This window comes from Oryzias melastigma, linkage group LG6, assembly GCF_002922805.2.
Source record: "Oryzias melastigma strain HK-1 linkage group LG6, ASM292280v2, whole genome shotgun sequence".
NCBI classification, from domain to species: Eukaryota; Metazoa; Chordata; class Actinopteri; order Beloniformes; family Adrianichthyidae; genus Oryzias; species Oryzias melastigma.
This window is the reverse complement of record NC_050517.1, coordinates 14,015,864-14,023,981: the sequence shown is the minus strand read 5'-3', so window position 1 is coordinate 14,023,981 and position 8,118 is coordinate 14,015,864.

Here is an 8,118-nt window from a genome sequence, read left to right as displayed (position 1 = left end):
TTGATTCATTAGTTTATTTCAAGACTTTATTGGAAACAATATAAGAAATCCTAAATATGTCAAACTAATTTCAGAAATAAGGAAACCCGTTGATTAAAAATCAAAGAAAAGTTAACAAAAAAAAGAAGATGCCATCTCCGGGGCAGTGTAATGACTCCTAATCGGGATTAGAGATTATTTCAGTCATGTCCCGATTGGGCCATGTTAAACAAAATCACAGGACTCAGGAATCAAAACGAGCCAACACTAAGGGCTGCAGCAGAGTTCCTATTTACTGAAGTGCAGGCAGCTGTGACTGCTTAGCAGGATCCACGGGAGAATGGGCGGAGTCACAGCCGCCTGCACAAAAGCAAAAGAAAAAGTAACATAAGAAGCAGAACATGACAAGTAATCCATACAATACACATAGGTCACATTGTTTTCATTAAATATGAATGAAAAGGAGTTGGGAAGAAGTAAAGTTATATATTATCTCACCGCTATTGAGTTATTTTACTAATGTTAAGTGGTGCATAATGACACAAAGCGGCTGTTTTCCACGACAGAATCAGCGGGTTTACGTTACACTGTGTGAGCGCTACTACAGTAAGGGGTTGTAACTCAGCCGAGGCTGCTTTTCTCCACTGCAGAATCCAGTGGCATGACATAAACTGAGTTACAGTAGTCAAAAGTATGTCAACATTGAACCTAAATCCCCAGTGTAAAATGATTAAAAATATTAAACTATACAATTGTTACTTTTAACTCATCTTTTCTGACTTTTTCCATTTTATTCTTACATCATATCCATTATTAACACTTTTTCAGATATATGGAAGCACCTTTTAAAAGAAGTGTTAATGCTGATTTAAATTGCCACAGAAAAAAATTGTATTGTAGAGCAGTTATTCAGAATAGTTATATTTAGCTAAAATTTTGGGACAACCAATTACCAGAAACCGTGAAGTCAGGGCCATGTTAGATCCACACACAGATTTAAAAAAAATAAATAACGGACAAAAGAAAAACAAGACAATGTTGTTATTTTTGTCTGTTTCCTTCACCCCATCTTATTTCAGTGAATATGGACTCACAAATACCCAGACACTGCTACTAACTATTTATTCCTGCCATATTCGATTTTTGTATTCTTCCAAACAGTGCATGATTCAGAAGTGTAGAGACAGAATGTTCTCGGGTAGAGGCATACATCAGAATATGCACTGCTGTTCTTAATAGCCAGCAGTCAATACATCATTGTCACACTGCTACTCTTGTGTTTGAATATCTCATCTGCAGGGCACACTCTCTCTAAGAACTTGCTCTCCAGTGAATTGGTCTGCCATCACTGCAGCTGCAGAACGCACAGACTCCAATCAATGGTAAATAGTTCGTGAGAAACTAGGATAAAGAGAAAACTAGGCTGTACACAGTTTGGGCAGTGTAACTTTTATGCAATTTTTATTGGTTGGAGTGTACCACAGTATGTAAATTCTCCCTTTGAATAATTTGCTTTCAGTGTGTTCTACTGCAGCAGCACCTTTTCTGCTACGAGGGTGATATTTTAGGGTTCCCTTGAGTGTAAAACCCCTCAGGTACACTCTCCACTGTTTAAGTACCTCAAGAAAAAAGATATCTGAGATATTCCGTACAGAAATCTTCAGGGGTTTCTTGGTGCTCTGCGATGTGATCAATTATAACTCCCTCTGAAGGATTGTTTCGTGTTGTTCGGACACTGACTGGTGTACACAGCCAAAGCAAAACGAGATATTTTCATTATCCTAAGGGCACAATGTGTTGTGCATTTTTAGCTGACGGGAAATCGCTTTTGAGTCCCAGGCATCGGGAAGACAACTCCGGTTCCAAACGAGCAAATTCAGTGAGGAAATTAGATTATTAGTCACAGTTAAGGACAAGAAAAGCAGCCAAGATAACAGCGTGTGGTCCTTGTTTCATGCAAAGAGCTAATATTTCAAGATCATTATCCCACTATATTGATTTTTCATTTTTCTTTCACTTTGCGCACTGTTAGAGAATGACTTTGTCTCCTCTCCAGATGTGTTTTTCAGGCAAAAAAAGGACAAAATGCAGAAACTATTTGGCAATCTTCACTGTTGAAAACACAATTGGCTCAAAAATGTACTATTTGTGTACACACCAGAATGTTTTTGAAATGTCAACAACAGAAGCACATCTATTTTCTTGTTCTAGTTTGAAGATGACAGGAGGAAAGAAAAGTGAACAAAAGGGATTGTTACAGTTTTTAGAAATGTTTTAAAGATTTACAGGTCATTCTCTGCTGGATTAATCAAACTAATGTCAGATTTGTGAACGTGCATCTAAACCCTTGTTTCAGGCTTCTGCATCCAGAACTCTTCCGTTCACGCGTCGGTACATGAGCTTTTAAAATCAGTCGCAGGTTCTACAAACAAATCAGCTGTTCATTGATTGTGCACTGGAAGTTTAACTAGTTGACTAGTTCTGACTGCTAAATCACAAAAACACCCAAACTTTAACCAATCAGGGACTTGTATTTGGTAGTGGTGTGTGGGTAGCATCCTTTTCAGAACAAGGAAGTACCGACTGTTGTAAACATGATCATTAAGGAGAAATTATTGTTTGTCTTTTTTGTGCTGGAATAACCAGACACCAAACGTTAAAGCTGCTTTTCTTTGCAACAGAGCTGATTCACGTTGATCGCGTAGAGGGCTGAAGCTAACAGTGGTGAAACGTAAGCACTGGTCTCCAATGCAAAAGTCAGTTTTACAAATCTGAACACTATTGTTAATATCTTTTAATAAAGCGTTTAACATTTTTACTTTGGACTTTAAAAAAGTTCTAATAAAAGTGGCTACAACTCTGAAAATTTGTGGAGTTTCCGTTTCCGGCTAATGATTTTCGTTCGCCATCTTGACTTGCTTAGACCTAGCGACACAGGAAGCGACCAAGACCCATCTTAACAGTTTTATAAATCTGTACACTTTATTAATTTTCAAAAATATATTTTAAAAAAGTGTTTACCCTCTTTAGACACATTTGAAGCTAATCCTGAACACCAAACTGTTTATTCACTTTAAAAACTTTCAACAACAGTGTCTACAAATCTTGTGGAATTTTTGCTTCAGGCTAATGATGTTTTACAATTTCCGTTTCTGGCAAAAGATTTTCAGCCCTCTTTTCAGGTCCTCTTGTGGATGCCAGTTCATGCAACCACAAATGGCGTGTTCTTGAACCCACAGCACATGCCTGGTGTGAAGGTAACTTAACTGTTCAATGATCTTACGTTTTGTGCTAAGAGCTTGAAATTAGACTTATCAACTTGCATGAACATGAGAGTTTTGAACCTGGAAGTCTAAAAAAAGCATAGATCCACGTTTAAATAGACTTTTGATTTTAACCCTTGTGCTATCCTAGGCATGTTCACATTAATAGTGGGGTCATCTGGACCCTATAAGATAGCAGGTTAAGTGTTTTCTTGGCTAGGCCGGTGTGAACATCAGACATAATCATACTGGGATAGCAAAACCAAACACACACTGGCTTCAAGCTCCACTTGAGTTGTCTACCAGCACATTTTATCATAAAAGTAATAGCAAAAGTACCCAAACCATCTTTTACCGGTTAGATCTGGTGTTCCCGACCATGTGACTGTTGCCACTATTATTACTTCTTCAGAAATATAGCAGCACCCTTTAAAAGAAGTGATATTCAACACAATTAAACACTTTTTCTGGTGTTATTGGAAAGTTATAGAGACTCTGACATAAAACAAATGTTCTTGTATTCCCAACAAGCAGTGGTGCTGTAAAACAGCGACATGGCCCTTCCCACGCCTCAGATAGTTCACAGCACAGATAACTAAGGCAGAGTTGTACATAGATTTCTGCAGTTGTGCTTTAAGCTACAAGTGAAAGGAAAGGGGAGGAGCTCACTGTACCGTAAAATTGGTTTCAAATACTCTTTTTTTTTAAACACAAGGTCTATTGCCCATTTTTATTAGTTCTGATGTGAGCCAGATTTTATTAAAAATATCATTACAACTAAAGTGCTTTCAAGTCTCAACTTTGTTGTAAGCGTCTAATGACAAGCTTTAAATGATTCCACACAATGTGGCGATTCCGACGTGTCGTCATCAGTCCGTTTATGTGCTGCTTAATGTCATCATGAAAAGTTCTCTTTTTGTCATCTGATGTTCCCTACATGGTCTTCTGTCCAGATCACAGAACACGAACTAGTATGAGGAAACATTGATACACACATTTTCTTTGTGTACCAACAAAAGTGCTCTTTATTGTATTTTTGCTTCCACTTTAAATGTGTTTTCATGGAAACTTTTAACAATTCAAGAATAATTGTCCTCATCCTTTATTTATAGCATTTTAGTGTATAAGTCCTTCTTCTTTTGCAGTTTTAGTACTGATCATACATTGGAAATGTTAAGCTATTTTAGTTTATCAGTCTACCAACCACGTTTGTATCAAATAAAGAGAAAATTTAACAAAGTATTTACAATAATGACGCCTTTAACTCTCAGCCCCTCTATGTCACAAATTGACGTTTTAGGCGTCCCAAACTCGTCGTTTTTTTGATTTGCTGACTGTTCCTGTTAAATCAAGGCTCCCCAACCTCCAGGCCACAAACAGTTACCGGTCCAGTACTGGAGCGTTGACTGCACTGGTACCGTAACCCTAACCTTAACCCGGTACCAGATGTGGATGGGTACTAGAACATTACCGATTGTGGACAGTAGCTGTGCTAAAGCCTGTCCCTGTTACTGGTCTTCAGTACTGTGCAGCAAGAGACAGAGTTATAAAACTCTTTTAGTAAAGTCTTTATATTGAGTTCTGAGTCACTGAGCACGATGTATAACATCAATTTACTCACTTTATATCCCTTTCCTTTTCTGTTCAGGGTCATTCCAGCTGGAATCTGGGACAGAGTGCAGAGATCCAAGAGAAGCTTCCAGGTCATGGCATAACAGGCATAAATTTACAATTTTAGGTCATTACCAAAAAAATAAATAAATGTTTTTTTTTGTTGCTCTCTGTCACTATGGGTTAAAATACAACAAAGTAATTTATGTCAGAATTTAGCTTCAAAGTCATTATCTCCTGAAGAACTTTACATTTTTCAGTTTCTTTTTTAAACTCAATGAAATTAAAAACAGTTTGAGTATCTCTTAAATAGACTGTAGCTCATTTCAAATAGGAGACTGAAAACACCCAACAACCAGAAATATCTCTGAAACGGCCTCGCAAAAGCTGTTCTGAACCTGCATTTAGCGGCACAGCCAGATCCTGCCTCGAGCCTCAACCTGTCACTGCGTGAGCTGCAACCGCTTCCTTTAGTAGTTTTCAGGTCTCTGTAGAAACTCAGTGACCCACCTGAAGTGTCGATTAAAGGGAAATTCTCTTTACCTGGTAAATACTTTTAAAATGTATCAAATTCTTTAAAAATATGTACAAGCTGCTTTCTGAGAATGAGTATTTTACTTGTTCTTAATATTAACATGCAGTATAAAAAGAAATGCTTCAAATCTGAAGGTTTTCAGCTCCAAAAATAAATAAATAAAACAGATGCAAACATTGCAGAACAGACTGCCTTGCTTTCTGATGAATATAGGTTTGGCGTAATCATTTATTTGGCTTCTCGTGCAGTCGGCATCAAAGGCAGCAATTCACATTGTCAGTATAACAAGCTGTCAGAATGGAGGTGATACAAAGCACTGCTATCACAGCACGATGAGCCTAAGCCTGTGTGATGCTGGGATGTCTGCTGCAGAGCTCAAGAGAGATTGCATTCAGAGGATGTGGTTACTATGTAGAGAGTAGGATGTGTTTCCTCAATGAGAAATGGAAGTTTGCTATTTTTGTTTTCAGTTTGTTTGTCCACGTAGTGTTTCTTTTAGTCTGTCTAGCAGCCTGTTTGTCATCCCATAACTGCTCGTCACCACTCTCTTTTTCCTGACAGCTGGGATTTCCCAAAAGCTTTTAGTGCCATGCCTTTAAGTCTATCAAGTGTCATCTTGTGGTCACAACTTTACACCGGTACTGCCCACATATGGACACATGTTTCTTCATTTACACCACAGAGTTCTATTTTTCTACCCAACTTAAGCAGAATCAGAGGATTCCTTCAGCGAGATCCTAACACTGTAAACAGTTTTCTGATCACATTTAGGAGGGAGAATTGTTACATTTCTCTTTACAAAAAAACAACTTTGAAACTCAGCTACATCCATTAATGTTGAGAAAAATGTAATAAGCTAATAACAAATAGAAATAAATTTACTGATATGTAAAAGAAAAAAGACTAATTCTTAAAAAAATAAAATGATGAACTTTATCAGAGATGGACACATTTTTGACAAAAGGGTCTATTGCTGCATAAATGATGCATCAGCCGGCTGTAGACTTGCTCATCAGCAACATTATGATGTTTTTCAGTGCACAAAAACATTTTATGAAGCATCCTCACCTGACTGTCATTCTAAAAGTATTGCTTTTAAAACCAAAATGTATTACAGACTCTCAGCTATTGAGCGCTATGTTGTTTTTCTCACTTTTTTTCCTCTGTTGTCAGCTCCACAGAAGCTCTTTGTTCAATTGAATTGTGTTTTACAAACAATAATTTTGCTGAAAACTCATTTAAGGCACAACCATAAATTGTAGTATTATTTTTTTATAAATATTTGGATTTTGGGGTGAAGCCACTTAATGAGGAAAGAGATGCTTTAAGATCTCTGATGAAAATAATTTTTTTGGTGCTTTTAACATGTTCTTGTGGCACACATAGTACACACATAATGAAAATTAAAGTCTCAGAGTATTTCTTTATTCAAACTGTTTTTAATCAGGAGCAGACAAAAAAATTACAATTGGAAAAAATCGTAATTTTTCAAAAGATTTGAAAAAAATTTAGGTTTCAGAGCTGGCATCTCAAAAGTGAACAGCTGGAAAGCCATTTTGTTGCACTGGTAATGTTAGGTTGGGGGTATTGGGGTTGGTAGCTAGCAGGAGAGAGTGTAAACAGAGAGCTCTCAGCAACAGAGAGGGGAAAGTGGAGAGGGTTTGTTTCATGGCACAACTCTGAGGTTAATTTCTAATGAATACCTGCTCCTTTGCAGAAACTATGTCCAAAAAACAGCACAGATCTTTGGATTTTGGCTAAAAACGGCATAACATTTATAAACACCACTGGAAACAATTTCAAAATAGATCAAAATATGATTAGAGTGGGTCTCTAATGTCACAGCAAATGGGTCTTCCTGTCTCAAATTGTTGTTTTTTTATGTTTTTTCTGATTTATGAACAAATATTCAAACAATACATTTTGGTCTGTATTTCTTCAATATTCGCTCAAATTTTTTTTTATTCCTCTCCAATCTGGGTACTTTCTTTTTCAACTCTTTTTCAAATAACTTTCAATTCTCATCAGTCTGTCTGTGCCCCAGAGTTCAACACGCATGTCCTCCTCACCACTTCTGCTTTATTAATGTTCAGGCAGAGACTCTGGCATATCCTTTCATATTCAACTTGCATTTGACCTCAACATTTACAGAAATCAAGCAGCCAAGCTGATCGTCATGCAGCTCACAATAGGTAGTGAGAGAGAGCTGATTTAAGTTCAAGGCATAAAAGTGAGGCAATCAAGAATTATTACTCCAGAGAGAATAATGTTTGGCACGTAGGCGACTTGATCAACAAGTGTCAGATTTAGTTAAAGTGACTGACAGGCCGTTTAAGGGAGATGGGCCAAAAAGTCAATTTACTGCTAACTGAAATGTAGTTTTGATAACTGTCATTTTGACTGAATTTGTCAAGCAGACACCCACATGTGTGGGTGTCTGCATGGCTTTTCTTTTCTTGCTGGACCCACAAATCCAAAGAAGTTCTGACATTTTAGTGAATTGTTGATTTCCTTAACTTTATGTATTTTCTAAATAACAACTGGACTGAGTTTTTAAAAATGCCATCAGTTGAGACTTAGAATAGTTTCTACATACACAACAGAGGAGTCCCCATAATGCCTTGCAAATATATGCGCTATTTTGCAATGACACCTTGAGGAGTGGCTTTGCATTAAAAATAGGTTTCATGATGATAAAACATGTTTCCACTCATCTTTTAGTTTGGAATA